This window comes from Vombatus ursinus, unplaced genomic scaffold, assembly GCF_900497805.2.
Source record: "Vombatus ursinus unplaced genomic scaffold, bare-nosed wombat genome assembly UNPS02009205.1, whole genome shotgun sequence".
Lineage (NCBI taxonomy): Eukaryota > Metazoa > Chordata > Mammalia > Diprotodontia > Vombatidae > Vombatus > Vombatus ursinus.
In genome coordinates, this window is record NW_020948983.1 from 3,962,054 (window position 1) to 3,982,673 (window position 20,620).

General features: G+C 35.3%; 1 pseudogene; it reads right to left on the bottom strand.

Annotated features, from left to right (window-relative positions):
• Positions 1–1,596: 1,596 nt before the first annotated feature.
• LOC114035463 overlaps positions 1,597–20,620 on the bottom strand; it is a 51,782-nt pseudogene continuing 32,758 nt past the window's right edge.

Below are 20,620 nucleotides of genomic sequence, written 5' to 3' on the forward strand. Positions count from 1 at the left end.
TCCAAGGCTTCCTGTCTTGTATTAATTGCATTAATTAATGCTCAAAACAGAAATTATCTTTACAAATTGATTTTTGATTAAAAGTTGTGTTTTTTAAAATTATCATCAGTTTTTCTTAATCCTCTCTATTTGACCTGGTCTTCTTTGTGTCTATGTACAGGTACTGAATTTCCATTTGCAGGGTAACTGCCCCATTTCAAGTGTTCTGAACTTTTACACGTGCAAAATATATTTACATATATATGTATGCATATGTAATATATATGTATGTGTATGTATGTGTGAAGGAACTGTGCTATATGATAGAGATACAAAGAAAAGTGAAAACATGATCCCTGACATCAAAGGGGTTCACATTCAATGCAGGAAACCACATTCAAATAGCTAAGTACATATAACATATATAGTGTGTAAATGGATTATTATCTTCAAAAGAAAAGACTAGGGATGTGTGGGGGTGAGTGGAACTGGGAAAAGCTTCTCATAGGAAATGGGCTTTGAGTTAAGTCTTAAAAGAAACTAGGAAAGCTACGAATCAGAGATGAAGAGAGCAAACATTCCAGGCATGGAGGACAGCCATAATTCAGACAAAGTACAATGAAGTTATGCAAAACATTTTTCTTCATGTATTAATAAAAGTGCTTTGTGACCTATCAAATAAAATTATTGTTTTATTAACTCACTTGTTAATGAAAGGATGAAAAATAAAATATTCTCTCAATAAATTGTTTGCATTGGCATGGACATTGCTTAACCTTTGCTATCTGGAATTTAATGCTTTATGTGAAAATGAGTTGTAGAAGCAAATTATAGGCATTGCATTAATACATGTGTGTGTGTGTGTGTGTATGTGTAGAATTTAACCTCTCATTGATATATTTGAAAATGGTGGTCCCTGACACCCACTAGGATAATCATCAAATATGTTCTTATTAAGTTCTTATTTCCTCCAACTGCTCATGAATCTCTAGGTAATCCATACTTCTTCATCAGTTTCACACCTATAGATAATCTGCCTATTTTTCTATTTCTTTCCACTGAACTTAAATTAAATTTTTCATGGCCCTTTTTTTTTTCATCTTCTACTAAATCTCTTCCATTCTTGTCTATCATATTCCTCAACACATTAGGTATTTTCATATCAATCATGTTTTCATCTCTTTAAATGTCATCTTCTCCAAGAAGTCAGATGGATTGGTGACAAAGTAGTGAAATTAACAAAAACAACAAAATAAATGCTCACCTTCCCTTTATGCTAACAATGTAAACCTAGAAAGTGTAGAAATTACAACTGTCTTCATTAAATCTGTAAAGGCAGTGAAAAAAAAAAAAGATAGTAGCATTTCTTAAATGAATAATGATCACCAATCCATGATGATAAATGGTGATTTCCATAATTATCATCTTAGCAAAATGCCAGGAGATAATTTGGGGAATTCAATGAATGTTCAGGTATAGTTCTAGAACAAACCCCTAATTTAATTGCACTAATAATTGCAATGAAAATAAGGTAGATATTAATGATTAATAAATACAATGTACAGTTTAACATTTGTCTTTTACTACTACAGGAAATAATTTCACTTTAACATGCTTTTAGCAAGCATTGACAGTTAGCAGAATATCTTCTCTTACAGTTTCTTTGCTACAGAAATTGTACCTGCAGAAAAAAAATGGACCATTAACTATAATTATCTTATTACCTTCATGCATAAACATATATTTAGAGCTATCTCACATTTTCTATATCTCTTAAGCATTTATATTTTTACTCTAGTAGTTTGAGTAAGTTATATTTCTTTATTAGACTGTAAGCCCCTTTAACATAGGAATTAAAGCTGAAAGAGACAGTAGGATATAAGTCACATTGAGGTCAAGAACTACACCTGGGATAGTGTCTTATACATCATAGGTATTTAATAAATGCTTACTTGATTGGATTGAATCTATTTTACCCTTGTCTTTTTACTATTACTATTACTACTACAAACTACTACTATTACAACTAACTAACATTTATATAGTACTTACTACGTTCCAAGCACTGTGCTAAGCACTTAACAATAACCCCACTTGATCTTCATAACAACCTTGGGAGATAGGTGACAATTATTATCCTTATTGCACAGATGAGGAATCTTAAACATAGGCTAAGTGACTTGCCTAGGGTCACACAGCTGTGTGTCACTGTGTCACCTAGTAGCCTGCTATGAGCACCATAAGGCCTTGAGGTTCAGTAATTCCTTTAAGATCACATATGTAGCAAACATTTTGCATCCTTCAAATCATCTGGGTCATAGTTCTGGGTGGTGGTCATGGGGTGAGGAGGAGCACTGGCATGGTGGAACTTGTAGTGGCAGTGGAGAGGGAATCCTTTTCACAATTCCAAAATAGAAAAGAGTGCTTGTGGTCACTCATAGACCAGAGCACAGGCCAGGAAAGGAGTAAAGACCCCACCCTTGATCATAGCACCTTGGAAGAACTGAAAATTTACAGGTCCCTAGAAGTATCTCTAAAAACAGCTGCACAAAACCCCCGAAGCTTGGGAAAGTGCATTCTCCACACTGGAAGCAGACCCCTAACTTAACAAAGAGTTTATAACTCAAGTAATTGCCTGGGATCATGAGCAAACAGCACAAAAAAAGTCAGACCATAGAATCTTACTTTGGTGACAAAGAAGATCAAAACATACAACCAGAAGAAGAAAACAGTCAAAGCTCCTACATCCAAAGCCTCCAAGAAAAATCTGAATTGGTCCCAGGCCATGGAAGAGCTCAAAAAGGCTTTTGAGAAGCAAATAAGAGAAGTTGAAGAAAAACTGGGAAGAGAAATGAGAGTGATACAAGAAAATCATGAAAAACAAGTCAACAGCTTGCTAAAGGAGACCCAAAAAATGCTGAACAAAATAACACCTTAAAAAATAGGTAACCCAAATGGCAAAAGAGGTCTAAAAAGCCAATGAGGAGAAGAATGCCTTAAAAAGCAGAATTGGCCAAATGGAAAAGGAAGTCCAAAAGCTCACTGAAGAAAATATTTCCTTAAAAATTAGAATGGAGTAATTAGAAGCTAGTGACTTTATGAGAAATCAAGACACTGTAAAACAAAACTAAAAGAATGAAAAAATAGAAAACAATGTGAAATGTCTCATTGGAAAAACAACTGACCTGGAAAATAGATCCAGGAGAGAGAATTTAAAAATTATTGGACTATCTGAAAGCCATGCCCGAAAAAAGAGCCTAGACATCATCTTTCAAGAAATTATCAGGAAAAATTGCCCTGATATTTTAGGACCAGAGGGCAAAATAGAAATGGAAAGAATCCATCGATCACCTCCTGAAAGAGATCCCCAAAGGAAAACTCCTAGGAATATTGTAGCCAAATTCCAGAGTTCCCAGGTCAAGGAGAAAATATTACAAGCAGCCAGAAAGAAACAATTCAAGTATTGTGGAAACACAATCAGGATAACACAAGATTTAGCAGCTTCTACATTAAGGGACCTCAGGGCATGGAATGTAATATTCCAGAGGGCAAAGGAGATAGGATTACAACCAAGAATCACCTACCCAGCAAAACTCAGTATAATCCTTCAGGGGAAAAAATGGTTATTCAGTGAAATAGAGGACTTTCAATCATTCTAGATGAAAAGACCAGAGCTGAATAGAAAATTTGACTTTCAAATACAAGACTCAAGTGAAACATGAAGAGGTAAGCAGGAAAGAGAAATCATAAATGACTTATTAAGGTTGAATTGTTTACATTCCTGCATGGAAAGATGATATTTATAACTCATGAGATCTTTGTCAGTATTAGGGTAGTTGGAGGGGGAAAACTATATATATGTATATGTAGATAGATAGATAGAGGTCACAGAGTGAGTTGAAGATGAAGGGGTGATATCTGGAGAATAAAATTAAGGGGTGAGAGAGGATTACACTGGGAGAAGGAGAAAGGGAGGGGTAGAACGGGGTAAATTATCTCACATAAAGCAGACAAGAAAAGGCTTTTATAGTGGAGGGGAAGTGGGGGAAGGTGAGAGGGAATGAGTGAATCTTATTCTCATAGAATTTGGCTTAAGGAGGGAATAACATACACACTCAATTGCGTATGAAAATCTATCTTACCCTACAGGAAAATAGGGAGGGAAGGGGACAAGAGAGCAGGAGGATGATAGAGAGGAGGGCAGATTGGGGGAGGGGGTAATCAGAAGCAAACACCTCTAAAGAGGGACAAGGTCAAAAGAGAGAGTAGAATAAATGGGGGATGGGAAAGGATTAAGGGAGATAAAGTTAGTTTTTCACAACATGACTACTGTGTAAGTGTTTTGCGTGACTACACATGTATAACCGGTATCGAGTTGCTTGCCTTCTCAATGAGGGTGAGTGGGAGGGAGGAAGGGAGAAAATTTGTAACCCAAAGTTTTAAAAACAAAAAAATTATTTTCACATGCAACTGGGAATTAAGATATACAGGAAATGGGGTATTGAAATCTATCCTGCCCTACAGGAAAATAGAAGGGGAAGGGGATAAGAGAAGGGAAGGAGAGGTAGAAAGGAGGGCAGATTAGAGGAAAGGGTATTCAGAATGCATGCTATCTTGGGGTGGGGGGAGGGACGAGATGGGGAGAAAATTTGGAACTCAAAATCTTGTGGAAGTGAATGTTGAAAACTAAAAATAAATAAATTAATAAAAATGATAATAATAAAAAATAAAAAATGGAAATAAGCCTATTTTTTATTAAAAATACCTTGGGTAATAAGTCTATTTGGTACATAATTTTGTATGTAATGTTCTAGAGAAGAAAATATGGCTAGCTTCAAAATACTGTCCTAGAACTCTTATATACCTTGAATACCAGTATTCTGTGGAACACTATTTGGGAAAATGAATTTGAGCACAATACTGCATATTCACTAAAGGTCCCACTCTGAGAACAGTTAGCATGATCACTTCAATTTAACAATTAAATCAGCATTTATTAAACACCTACTATGTATTTTATGCAAAGCCTTTTACTAAATACTGGGAATACAAAGATAAGAAAAAAATCTGTAAGAAGCTTTTATTCATCCTTTCACTTCTAGCACTTTGTCCAGCTTTAATGGACACTCAGTAAATATTTGCTAAATTTTAAATAAATATATGAAACAGCACAAGAAACCAGCCCAGAATAAAATAATCCTTGCCTACTTCTGTTGTTTTATGTTTGGTTTTTCTCATATTTTGGCTCAATAGCAGTACTTGAACTATACTAGATATTTCCAAAACCACATGTATGGGATTATCTTGGCCGAGAAAGGCTGGAGGAAGAAATTGGTACATGATCATTAAATGAGCTTCCTTATTAGTAACCATGCATTTACCACACAATTAATTCAAACATGATCATTTTTCAATAACAAGATTAATGAATTACAACCAAACTCTATAGTACTGCACAACTGTACTATATTATTCAGTGAAAAGTGCCCTTACTGGTATTTAACACATTGTTCTATGTAACTAATGTCATCCATGATGACATTTCCCTTAACTTTATGTTTTCCTAAAACCAATTATATGTTTACTACTTGAATGACATTGTAAGTTCAATCATCTTTCTGAGCCTCATTTTTTCATCTGTACAATGAGACTTGGATTAGGTAATTTCTAAGGTTCTTCTCCTCTCTAAATTTTGTGATTTTATACTCCTTTGAAGCACATAAGGTGGAGACCTATTTAAAAAATTGGAATTTCATGAAGGTAGAATCTCAGGGTCAAACTCTGACCTTTCCTTGGACTTTTATTGGATGACACAATACCAAGCAATACATCTTTAAAACTTCAATTTTCCTAAAGTAGGCTATCATCTCATGAAATATGTTACCTGTAAGTTAAAGGTAATATGAGAAGGCTACTGAAACAAATCAATCTCAAAGTAGATTTTCTGGTCAACATATTACATATATGCCTCTTTATACTTCCTATTTCTCTTGGTTCACAATAAAAATACTTCAGTTTGTCCATCAGAAGTTTCTACAGTGATTGTTGATGCTCCTACTGTGGGCAGGGTTGGATTGATCGCATTGTTGTCCCAAAGAAATTTAACTCTTTGAACTGTTGCAACATTGAAATCTAAATCAATCTCATTAGTATGTGTAGAACCCAGTTGTAGGCTCCCCCTTGGAATAGAAGTAGATAACAACTTCAAGTACAGGAATCTCTACATATATATTTATTTATGAAATCTATACATGATACATATGTATTGGAAACACAAATTGTGTTTCCAATGTATTAAGCAAAGGCAAAGAAATATACAAACATAGTTGTAATTTATGCCCCAAATGCCTCATAGTATTTTAACTTGTTTTAGTCACAACTTTTTCCTACATTTAATAAATGATGACCTCATTAGATCTCTTTCCTCCACCAGTTGTGTTAGCAGCATAATTATTTACTGCTTATAAATTAAACACCTGGTGACAAGAAGAAAAAAATCATTTTATGAAATAAAAATAAATGATTTGTCCACTAAGTAGCAATGCACCAAAGTTAGAAAACAAGTTGGAAAGTCAATTTCAGTGTGCAAAATTCAAAATGAAGTCTTGTGATTAACTTCATAAAAAATATATATATACTAATACTAAGCCAATTTTTATAGTAATGAAAATATAAACAATAAGTTGGGTAAACATATTTATATAAAGAAATAATTCCAACATGTAAGATATTTGGTAATATTAAACTCACTTGTAAATATTGTACTGCCTGCTGTTCTCATACTTCCAAACAAAGAAACTATTACTGTTCCAGTAACCTTGGTTCTAGACAATGTGACAGCTATCTTATACTTCCAACCTAGAGAAAAATATGGAAATATATATTAAATGTATAAATATGTATATGGAAAGAAACAGATTTTAGTAAAAATGAATTTAGATAGCAATAACATATAATATTTGATAATTTAGTTATGGAATGCATGGTTTTCATTAAATATAAATTTTTAAGTAATTCCTTTATTTGTAAATTTTCACTTCCTACTAATAAAATGAATTCAAACTAAAGTCAACGGATTTTTCTAAGTGATTGACTAAGTCAATTGACATTGACTACTTCTTTATAATGTTTGCAACTTCTGTTTGGCAATCCTTTTTCTATTAAATAACTTTTTTGTCTGTGATATAATGGGGGCCTAGCATAATAATTTTTAATATTAATTTACCCAATTTTTATGCATTTTTGCAACATAAAAGGTGGAAGAAACTTAAGTGAATATTTAATCTAACCCTCTCATTTTTGTAGATGAGCGCTTTAGAATCTTATGCAAATGTGAGCTATTCTAAGAAAACCAGAGCTTGGAGAATAATGATAATAGCTAATATTTTATAGCCCTTTAAAGTTTGCAAATTGCTTTACATATATTATCTCATTTGATACTCAAAATAACCTTGTGAGGGAAATGCTATTCTGATCCCCATTTAACAGGAGGAGAAACTGAGACTTAGTGAGATTGGATGACATGTCCAGAATAGAACTCAGGTCTTCTGATCTCAACTTCAGCACTCAATCTACTCTGGTCTTGCCCAAAGTCACACAGTTAATTAGTGACAAAACCAGTCCAAGATTTGAGGTCTGTTGACTCTTCATTCAGTATTTTTTTCCACTCTCCTGTTCCTTACATTTTATGGCTACATATTTATGACTTGACTTGGGATTTCTGCTTCCTTAAAATAGCATTTCTTTTTAAATAGTTTGTAATTGATATTTTTCACTAAATTAATCTGTCCTCTGTAATTTTTCCAAATTTGTAAATTTTATATTAATGTTATATTTTTAATGGTTACTTCACCAACTTGCAGCTCACTGTCATGATGCTTGACAGTTTATGAAATGTTTTTCCCACAAAACAAACTTTGTGAAGAGTATATTGATCCCCACATTAGAGATGAGAAAGTCAAGGCTTTGAAAGTATAAGGTATTTGACCAAGATCACGTGTTAATATAAGCAGGTAGCAGAGTCTAGAATTTAACCTTGCTTCATATTGGAACTCTAAGCCCAATGCTCTTTCAACTATATAATATTATTTTAAGATCATAAATTCAGAGCTGGAAGGGACTTTAGAGTCCATCTTCTTAACACTCTCATTATACAGATGAGGAAAGTGAGAGTCAGAGAGTTTAATGGATTTATGCAGTCACCCACCTAGGAAGGACCAAAAGTGGGATTTGAAACTAGATCTTCCTGATTCCAAGTTCCTCACTCTACATACTCTGCCACACTATCTCAACATGGCTCATCTACACAACATGACAATCCTGCTAGGTCAGTGTGGGGACAACATTATGAAGTAAAAGTTTCTTCCACATCTTCAGCCTATTGGTTCTATATCCTCTCCTCCCTTCTTTCATTTCCTGGCCAGATCACACAGAAATGATGGCATATTCCACTATATGTAGCTATTCTCAGATCCTTTATGTACTCTCATCTATGAATAAGCTGTTATTACACTGCATAGAGTTCATCTTTCAGGAGCTATTGGGTAAGCAGCATAAAAAAAACTGACCAAAAGTGTAGGGAACCCATTGCCCCCGAAGTCCTCAAGTGTAGCTCTTTGATGGAATCCAAACTTCATAGAATAAATCTGTGAATCTGTGAAGTTTGGATTCAGTGAAAGGGACACACTTGAGGACCTAGAGGGCCACATGTGGCCTTGAGGCCCCAGGTTCCCCACCCCTGAAATCCAAAATGTTCTTTCTTAATATTCACAAAAGAAAACATGGGTGCATGTTTAAGGGCATGTGTCAATATCTCAACTATAGAAACTAGGAAATTTATTTTGTGAAACCTCTGGATATTTGGCAATCTGTTTCAAGAAGCATCTAAAAGAAGAGTTTCATTTCTACATCCAATACATTCAACAGTGGACTCATGCTGTGCTGTCATCCAGATTCCTCAGTCCAGGGAAAATCTACCTCCTCTAAATTGGTCATCAGTATCCAATAGTCATCACCTAAATATGGTCATTCCCTTCCTTTTCCTGTACATACTGGAGGAAGTCTTTCCACAGGCAATAACATTTTCACAGAGCTTTGAAAATGAGGAAAGTCAAATGGAAACTCAGGAACAAAATTACTGGCATCGCCAGTGTTGACATAAAAAACCCATCCCACTGAGGTTGTTTTGCCAGCAAATCTGTCAGCATAGTGGCTCATCTGTGGACACCCTCCAGATGGACAAGGAAAGCATTTATTCTGATGAAAATACATAAATGGTTAATGAGAACATGTTATCTTTCCAGTTTTATCTCCCTACACTCACCCCATCAATTATCTAAAAAGCAAATATAATTCTGGTACCTTCATAACAGTCGAGAAAAAATAATCTTACATCTAAAAATATGTGGAACACCTATCCTATCCTACAGACTAAGTCTGTATAATATAATACATGTTCTCTGAACTGGTAGTTTAAATTGAATGATGAAGCAGTTTTGAACAAACATGCACTAAAGAGTGTTAGCATAACCTAACAACAGAATATGGAATTATGACTTTCCCTTCCTCCACCCAATAATCATAGATGGCATTTATATAGCACATAGAGATTGCCAAGCACTTTACACATGTTATTTCCTTTGGTCTTTACAACACAACCTGTAAGGTAGGTGTGATTATTTTTGCCATTTCACAGATGATAAAACTGAGACTGAGAGATTTAATTGGTTGCCTTCGATCACATCACTAGTAGCTTTCTGAGGTGGAATTGGAACTTAGGTGCTTCTAACAACAAGTGCAGTGCAGTGTCTATTGTGACAAAACTATCAACTAGAACTTCAGATGTTTTTCCTTGTTAAATGACATTCAGCATTGATCATTTTTAGAATGAACATTTGTATGAACTGAAGAAAGGTTAGTTTTTAAAAGTAATTGGGTGAACCTTATCAATACTTGGGATCCAAGATCACAACATAAAAGTGCTCACTAGATACCTGAGAAAACTTTTTTTTCCTTTATAAGGAATCCAAAACTCTGTGTATACTATGCTACACCTCTAGACAAAACTGAAAAATGTAATCTGTTATCAGGTTGTTTAGATAATCCATATTTTTGTAAAACTTTCTGATTTTAATTACATTTTTCAGTTTGGAAGCAAATAGACATTAGCTCAGATTTCTGTATGCTTTCTCCTTTTCAAAAATGGCTCCCAAAGAAAGTTAGTAAAATGACCATAAATGAAATAAATACTTTACCAGTGCCCATAAGGGAAGGAAGGATGAGGCAATCATTAGAGTACTTTAAACCAAAGCAAAAATTTCATATTTCCCCTAAAAATGCTAATATCATTGTGTGATTAAAATTGGGTTTATGTGACTTAAGGTAGAATCATCATGTAGCAACATTCATTCAACATATAGTGTGTATGGAAAACAATATTAGAAATCAATAAATGCTAGGGCTAGAAGGGTCTTAGAGAAAACTGGCCCACTTTCCTCATTTTCCAGGTAAACAACTTGGAGCTCAACAGACAATACTGTAGGTCACATAGTGTCAGAATAGGACCAGAACCCAGGTCATCTAATTTCTAGTTCTGTGCCCTTTCTACTATATCATCATGTTCTGATGAATTCTACAGAATTTGGGGGGATGGGAGACTTGGGTATACTCCATCTACTTGTTCTCAAGGATTGAAGTAACTGAGGGTATTTATTGTGGAGAAGAAGAGAAACAGGAGCCCCTTGATAGCTATCTCCAGAACTGTTATGAGAAAGGGATCAGAAATATTCATTGAGCCCCAGTGGACAGAACTAGGAATTATAGTTAGAAGAGGAAATGGGCTTCATGTCAGTTAAAAAAAAATTACTAACAATTAGAGGTTCCAATAGTGCAATGGGCTGGTGATGAGCCCCCCTGATGGAGGACTTTAATAGCCCGTGGATGGTCACTTATCAGGAATGTTGTAAGGATTACTTTCAAGTATAGTTTGTATTAAATAGCCTCTAATGGTCCTTGTTCCTTCCAGGTCTGTTATTCTTTGTAGAGAAATAAATGCTTTTTGTTTTGTTCTTGACATTGACATGTGATTTCATTTATAAGAAAGCTCATGGTAAGGAAATTACCTCTATCAAAGCAGATCAGTACCTTTCCAGAGCACTGGGAAGTTAAGCTACCTGCACAAGGGCAAGCTAATGGTGTGCCAGGAAGAGAACTCACCTTTTATGGAGTTGGAACCCAAGTTCTCTATGCTGTATGCAATGCTGATTCTCATGGTAAGCAATAACTTACTGCCTTAAAATCTTTTTAGGAAGCACAGGGGTATCCAGAAAAGCCATCTGGGTTGAGGATGCTTTCTGCATAATACTTGTAACTTCACAAGTGATTGCATGCTGCAAAATCACAAGTTCCTGTGAAAGTAGATGGGATCATACAGAAACGGCAATGTATAATTTTTTTATCCAAAATTATTTTTGGAAATTTAGGACATTTAAATAAGTCATACACTTCATAGATCATGGTCAAACTATAAGAAATGAGAGCAGGTGGGCTTAAGAAAAACCTGGAAAGACTTGTTTGGTCCAATGCTGAGAGAAATGAGCAGAACCAGGAGAATGTTGTACGTAATAATTGCCACGTTGTGCTATCAACTAACATTGATAGACTTAGCCCTTCTCAGCAATGCAAGGATCTAAGAAGTCTCCAAAGGTGTCATGATGCAAAATGCTATCTACCTCCAAAGAAAGAACTATGGAGTTTGAATGCAGACTGAAGCATGCTATTGGTATTTTTTTTCCTTCTGTTTTGTTTCCTCTATCTGGTGGTTCCTCCTATTGATTCTAATTCTTCTTTACAACATGAGTAATGTGAAAATATGTTTAATAGGAATGTATATATGTAGCATATATCAGATTGTGTGCCATCCTGGAGAGGGAGAAGGAAAGGGAGGGTGGAAAATTTAAAATTCAAAAGCTTATGGAAGTGATTGCTGATAAATGAAAATAAATTAATAAAAAGATAGTTTAAATTTCTTATTTTTTTAGAATATCATTGCCTCTTTTATTGCCATCTATGTTATAATAGGAATTTTCTGAGCGTCACACAATTTACCACTAGGTTTCAGTTTACAGGGGGCAGGGATAACCAGTTTTAGAAATGTCAGCCATTGAATCATACCACCGTGGTATTAAGCTTCGTGAAAATAAAAGGATGGAGTACTTTTAGCCTAAGAAGAGAAGTTCAAACTTTATGGAGAATTTCTTTCCTTTAACTAAACCCTCTGAAAACACCAGATAATTTTTTTCTTCTAAATACCCCTACCAGGTGGTCAAAATACAAACACAAAATGCAGATTCTCCAGAGAATCCCTAAGTTTTGCTGATAAGTGTGACAGATCCACGATGTCAAAAGAAGGGAAGCTATAAAAGTCTAAAATAGTTTTTTAGTCAATGTTCCCTAAAAAATTCATCTCATATCAAGAATAAGATTAGCTTTGTGAGATAAAATAATCTAATTATCCCAGGACAGAAAATGTAGTCAGATCCAAGATCTCTTTCAACAACATACACAATTTTGTATACATATAAGATGCTCATAGCAGGCAAAATTAAGGAACATTTTAATATTTTACATAACATTTATAGATCACCAAATTCCCATCATATTCACCCTCATGTCTTAATTATATCATGGCAATGTTAGTACAAATTTGAAGATTTCATCATTTTAATCCTGCCCGTGATTCGTCCAATGAGACCATTTGACCTTCTCCCAGACTCTCCAGCAATATGCGATCCCAGACCGTGAACAATGATGCGGACATTAGAAGGAGAGCATCCACGCTCGGTCTGATGAGAGAAAAAGACTTCAGAAATTACTGGGTTGGTATTAGTGACATGTTCATGATATACTCCTTGAAAGTCTTTATAGAGAGTGACTTCTCACTTCCCTTCAACAGGGAAATGATATTTCTAAGTTTTCAAGGAGGGCAAATACTAAAGTACTGATGATTTATGGCTTTTATTCTGTACTTACTTTTTGTCTTAAGCAACATGTCTTTATGATTCTTTTGTCGTGTTTTTGAGAAGGGGAAAATTTGATACTAAACACACCATGTAGAATTATTAGAAGCTTCCAAAAGCAAAGATTTGGAATAGGAAGTGATAATGAAGAATTACCCAGCCATCTACAATTTGAGTCTAAGATATTTCCTGTGTCTTTTGGTGATAAGGAGTATAGGTATAGGATTACAGATTTAGTGATGGAAGGTCCCTCAGAAGTCATCCAGTCCAAACATTTCCATATTAAGAAATAGAGACCCAAAAAATTGACTAGTTCAGGCTCACACAAGGAAGGTAAGTACTATAGCTGGGATTTGAACCAGGTCCTCAGACCTTAAATCAAGCATTCTTTCCACTGTGCCCCACTGCTTCCCAACATTTCCTAAAAGCTGATAATGACACATGTATAAATAATTTGACCCTAGGTAACTGTCTAGGCATCATAGTTTTAAAAACTAGCAAAATTCAATCCACCAACTGGTGAAAATCAGTTGTAGGAGATTGGGTGTAGGAGTGTGTCAAATCAAATGGTTGCTTGATTTTTTTTTCTTAAAACTGAGCTGAGCAGGCAATTTAGTCAAAATGGAAACATAGATCTGTGTTCATAATAATACCAAAAACAGCATTCATACCATGCTTTAAAATTTGCAAAGCACTTACCAAATACTGTCTCATTTTATCTGCACAGCAACCCAAGGAAGTAGATTCTATTATTACTCGCACTTTAAAGATGGGGATTACAGATATGGAATCACATCACTTACAGATGGGGAAACTGAGGCAGAGAGCTGTTAAGTGACTTTACTAGGGTCACACATCCAGTAAGTATCTGAGGCCAGATTTGAACTCAGTCTTCCTGACTCAAGATCTAGCACTGTATCTACTGAGCTACCTTCATCTTTTCTTGCAGACAGAAACCAACATGCAGAAACACTAGTGTTCTCTTCTGGTCAACCAAAACAAACTAAAACCTCTTTATAGAAAGGTTGATGATGACCTCTTGCTATTGTATGAGCATAGCATTCAGAGGACAATAGATGGAGAGTATGATATAACATGAAGACCCCTAGTTACCTTGAGATAATTCACAAAATAGATTATTTCAGCCCTTACTACTCGAACATTTTGTGAGATTTGGGTGTATAAAGTCTGTGAACCCCGTGTCCAGTCCATACAGATGTAGTTTATCTCTTCTACTTTAAACAAATTCTAGAACAAATACAATAGAAGTAGTTAAAACATCGAGGGAGTGTTAGAACATCCATTTTTTAAAGACTTTTTTTTTTACTTATCACTAACAAGCATAATGAATTTCATTTTCTATATAGTCTGTTCAAGATCTTAAAAATGATGAAGAAATACAACAATTAACAATAATAAAAAAATTTTAGGATAGTACAATATTGGATTACCACTCTTTGACTTTTAATATTCCCAACTCTTAATTTGCTCTTACTAAAAACTGGTATCTGAAGTTCAGCAAAGATTCTGCTTGGAGATTCCATTACAGCAAGTGGAGAAATTGGTATCATGGAAAACTACAGGAAGTATGACATACAATGTGTTGCTATTGTTAAGCAATAACAGAGATAGGTCTGTGTACAGAGTTTTTCCCTAGCAAGTCCTTTAGAGATGAGTATAATTGATAAGTGAAAAGAGTTAGTTTGTTTTAAAAATATCCTGGTTTCAAAGAAACTAAAGGGATTTTTGGACAAACCCATATAATTATCTTTACAGCTACATCACTAGAAAGGTATTTCACATGAAAAAATAGCCTGAAGATATGTAGTTGAAACCTTTGGCCCCTCAAGGCATTTGTACATTCCTATAGAGCCATAACTAGCACGGGGCAAATGGGTCTTTACTGCAGCAAACTGATATCCTAGCTAGGAGGTGAAGTGGAATATGAGATACAATCACCTCTGGCTACAGTACTGTAGCTATAATCTCCTTTCCTGGAGACCAGCTTCCTCTCCCCACTCCTACCTCCCCACCCCCACCAGGCACAAACCTGGCATGCAGAAGTTCAGGGACTATTTTTGTGCCTGCATGAGGAATGATGGTTTTTTTGTGCCACCATGGACCTCATCTGCTCAAATAAATATGCCACAGAAGTATTTGTCTAGTTATGGCTCTATTGATGACTCCTACCCTCCCATCTTGGCTTCTTCACAGAAAGTTTGGCTTTCCAAGAATCCAGGCAATTAATGTAAACAGTTGTTGAACTGAATTGAAGTTTTCTGAATGCTTGAAGAGGGAGGCATTGAGGAGGAAAAAAAGAAAGATCTCTTGGTTCCTGAACGTCATGTCCCACCAGCAGAGGCCTGAGGCCCTGGTCTCTCAATCAGCAAAGAAGAGTACACCTGAAGAAGAAGCATTGAGAAGACTGGACATTCCTTCACTAGCCTTCAACCCTCCTGTGCTTGGCTTTAGAAGTCTAGAACACAGGCCCTTAAGATCTATCACATTTGGAACCTTGCTACCTCTCCTCACCAAAATAAGAAGTGGATTCAGCAAGTATAGATAACTTTTTTCTAGAAGTTTGATGATGAATGGGCAGAAAGATAATAGCAATTTGGTGAGGAGATGGAAAGCTCAAGTAATGCTTTTTTGTTTTTAAGGAAGGGATAGACCTAAGCGTATGTAGGGGGAAGAGTCAGTAGATAGGGAGAAATTGAAGATGAAAGAGAAAGGAAGGAAATGATGAATAGAAGAAGCTCTTAGAGGAGATGAGAGAATAGGCTCCAGTGCACAAGTGGAGAAGTTGGCCATGGTGAGGAGGAGGGCCAGTTCTTCCTCAGGTACAGTTAGGGAAAGGTATTCAATATGGAAGACAATGCATCATTATTCAAACTTTTGTAGCAGCCCCATTTCTCTCTACAATTCTAATGGGTACAGTTCTAATTCATATTATGAACAATATAATATGTAATTCTAATTCATATGAAAAAACACTTGTTTGTGTAGCTCTTATTATTGCAACTTTATAACCAGATGATGACAATTTATCAGCCCACATGATATTTCTACAACCTGCTGAAAATACTCTCAGGAAATACACAATTAAAGCATTAAACTCCCTTCTTATTAACCTCCTGTTAAAGCTTAATAATTTTAGGAAGTGGAAATTAATTCGACTTAATACTAAATGACTTTCTAGAATACATTTTTTTTCTCAACAATAATATGGAAGAAACCATTCATGAGAGAAAGGAATTGGCCAATATATTTGTTGTAGCAAACAAATATAGCCACTATAAATATCTCTGTACAAATGAGTAATTTATCCTCTTTATTTATTTCTTGGGCATGTAGATCTAACACTGATATTGTTGAGTAAACAGGTATGCACTGTTTCCTGACTTTTGGAAAGCAGTTCTGAACTGTTCCAAAATGGCTAGACATAGTTGCAACTCCATCAATAGCAAATCAGTGCACCTGTCTTTCCATAGCCTTTCCAATAACAGTCATTTTCCATTTTTGTCATTTTTGCCAGTCTGATAGTCATGAGGTAAACAGAGTGGTTTAATGATTTGCATTTCTCTAATTATTAGAACTTTGGAGCATTTTTTCCATATGCCTGTTATAGCTTGGATTTCTTCCTTTGGGAATTGCCTCTTCAAATCCTTTGATAATTTACTAGAGAATGACTGTCATTCCAAGGAGTGATTGCATAGAATTAGACGTAGGTGGGACCTAGTTCAACTTTATCCTCTCCATCCAATTCTTTTTTTAAACAAATGAAGAAATTGGGGCTTATAGAAGTTAGTGAATTGCCACTTTAAACTCAGGTGATCTGATTTTATAGCCAGTGCTCTTTCCACTGTATTACACAGTCTATTCATCTGTCTATCTCTCTTTTTGTTTCTCATAAAATGTCTGCAATAATACCAACTTGCCTATAAGATTTCACAGAAAACACAATGATTTTTATGACCTCTCTATTGAAACTATATTAAAAATAGCCCAGAAGATAAATATTTAGTCAGATAAACAAATCTTTTCTTTTAGCTGTCCTTCAACTCTATTGTTCTTCCTTCACAGAAGCAAGAAATCAGGGGTTTTGTTCCCTACTTTATTGTGGGATAATTCTCTAGTAGTTATGACTGGGTCTACATAGTATGACTACAGAAACATGTGTCTACTTCTCAGAGAAGAGAATTACCCTGTCTTGACTCTTCAAGCTAGGCAAAAATGACTGTTAGCAATTTCGTATACTGCTTTAATGTATCTAGCCACAGAAATATAAACTGTGGTCCCAACTCACAAGACCAAATGGTTCATTTGGAGGTGGCCTTTTAGAATTACATAGAATGTATGGGTGTTGAAGGGGTAGCTAGGTGGCATAGTGAGTAGAGCTCTGGGTTTGGAGTCAGAAAGACCTGAGTTCAAATTTAGTCTCATACACTTACTAGCTCTGTAATCCTGGTTTAACCCTGTTCAATGAGCTAGAGAAGGAAACGACAAACCACTCCAATATCTTTTGCCAAGAAAACCTCAAAAGGGAAAACAGAGTCAGACATGACTGAAAGCAAGTAAATACCAACATGGGTATGGATGGCTACTTAGAAAAGACTACTTACCATTAATAGCTATTCTAGGCAGCTTGGAACAAAGTCACACACACACACACACACACACAAAACAAAAGAGTTCCTTAGCTTATGTATCCCACTAAAAATTCATATTTAGTATTATGATTTTGTTTTTCTTTTTTTCCAGTAGGGGTAGTAATAGGAAGGGAGAAAAAAATGAATGTCTGCCAACCAAAAATAAATTTTAATTAAAAAAAGTGAAATTGTGGTTCTTGACTATTATAAATATGTAATAAACAATCATAGAGTGATAGAATCTCAAAATTAGAAGTCACGTAGTTCAACCCATCCCTGACCAAGACCCCCTTCTACAATGTCAATCAATTTATTAATAAGCATTTATTAAGCTCTTCCTATGTGTCAGATACTAGAATATGTGCTATGGATACAAAGACAAAGCAAAGTAGATGACACAGAGAATGAAGCACTGGGTCTTGAGTTAGGAAGACTTCAGTTCAAATCCTACCCACACTTATTATCTGTGTGACCCTGGGTATATCACTTTATCTCTATCTGCCTCCATTACTTTAATTGTAAAAAGGACATAATAACACCTACCTCCTAGGGCTGTTGTGAGGATCAAATGAAAAACCATTCAAAAACTGCTTAGCAAACTACCTGGTGCATAGTAAATGCTTAATAAATATTAATTTCTTTCTTTCATTCCAATTTTTTTCCATGAGAGACAAATATGGTCATATATACATATATACAAAAATTGATACAAGATGCTTTTTTTGACCATGAATGCACTTGCAGCTGGAGGTGTTAGGAAAGGCCTCATGTAAAAGGTATTGCTTCAGTTGAATCTTCAATGAAATTAGAGGTGCTAAAAAGAAGAGATGGGAAAGAAGGTAAAGGTGGGATTGCATTCCAGGTTTGGGGGACAGAGAGTACAAAGTCATGGAGATGAAAGATGCAGTGCTATCTATGAAAAATAGTAAGAGGTCAGCATGTCTAAACCTTGGAGTTTGTGAAAGGGAATTATGTGCGTCAAATGTGTAATTCTGGGAAATTTGATCATATAATAATGTTTACATGTCAAATGCTGGAACATTAAATAGTGACCAAACTGTGAAAAGTTTTGAATGTCAATAGAGATGTTTACAAATGCTATTCAGAAGAATTTATATTGTATACTAGAGGTAATAGGGAGCCATTAGTGTTTATCGAGTAGGACAATGATTTGGTCAGATCTATGCTTTAAATAAATCATGTGGCTGCTATGTGGATGATTAGGGGCCAGAGATATGAAATAGATAATCCAATTAAGAAATTATTGCAGTATCCAGGCAAGAAGTTATAAGGAATTATAGTGTAATTAAGGGGGGAACCTGAGGCATCAAGGCCACATGTGGCCCTCTAGGTCCTCAAGTGCTCCCCTTTGACTGAATCCAAACTTCACAGAACAAATTCCCTTAATAATAGGAATTGTTCTGTAAAACTTGGACTCAATCAAAAGACTGCACCCAAGAACCTAGAAAGCCATATGTGGCCATGAGGCCACAGGTTCCCCACTCCTGGTCATTATACTAATGTGGTGGCTGTAAAAGTGGTGATTAGGAACACCTGGGAGAGATGTAGAGGTAAAACGAGCAAGATGTGGCAACTGATTTGATATATGGTGCAAGAGAAGTTGAGGAATCTGAGATGAGTCTGAGGTTGTGAACGTGGGTGACTGGAAGGATGATGGTTCCATTTTCAAGAGTAGAAGTGTTGATAACAGGTATGGGTTTGGGGGAAATAAAGAAATTATTTTCAAATATATATCTATATATACATATAATTATTTGCCAGGTACTCTGCTAAATGGTGGACATAAAAAATATAAAGCAAGATGTTTCTTGCCTTCAAGGAGCTTACATTCTAATAGGGGAAGATGACACATATATGTAGTGCTGGTGGCTAGGGAAGGATGTTTTGGTGAAGGAATTCATAATTATAGTATAAAGCAATTGATTGGCAGGTCCTTGCCAAGAATATTAGTGATGATTTGATTATTTTCCCAGCAATAAACATGGAAAGAGAGCGGGGCAGACAAATATAAGGTTCTCATTCATGATGGAAAGAGAAAGAACTGATAAATAGAAGTATGTATAGAATAATTTTATGTATATGTATATACATATACATACATATATATATTTGTTTCTAATAGCAACTATCTCTAGGGCAGGGGAGAGAGGGAAGAAAAAAAGAAAAAAAAGAAATTTACATGATAAATGTATTATATATTTAAAAGAAATAGCAAATTATCCATAATAGATTTGCAGTTTCATGTGCAATCATCTTTTTTATTATACTATGCTTTGGAAATGTTTGATTTATTCCATAAATAAAAATTAAAAAAAGAAAGTTCACCAATCAGAAGCTCAGGGACTCAAAGTAGGTTGGTAAAATGCTGGAAGAAAGATAGAAAAGTAAGAAGTTATATTTTTGGATTTGGTGAGTTTGAGCTGCCTATTTGGATGTGTATTTCAAAATGTCCAAGCGATAGTTAGTGGTGCAAGACTGATGCTTAGGAAAGAGAGTTGGGCAGGATATATAGCTTTGAGAGTCATTTGCATTGAGATGATAATTAACTGATGGGAACTGATGGGGTCACTAAGTGAGAAAGTAGAGAAAAAGAATAGAAGAGGACCAAGGGTAGATCCTTGGAGTATAATCACAGTTAGGGTATAGTGTATATATGATGATTGAGAAAAGGAGGCTGAGAAGAGTTGGTCAGGTAGGAGGAGAGCCAAAAAAAAAAGTAGTATCACAAACACCCAGAAAGGAGACAATATGCAGGAAGAGAGATTAGATAAAACTGTGGAATATTAGAGAGAGATTACAAAGGGTAAAGACTGAAGGGAAGTAATTAGATTTGACAATTAAGTGATCATCAGCCTCAGACACTAGCATTGTGACTCTGGGCAAGTCACTTAACCCCAATTGCCTCAACGAAAGAAAGAAAGAAAGAAAGAAAGAAAGAAAGAAAGAAAGAAAGAA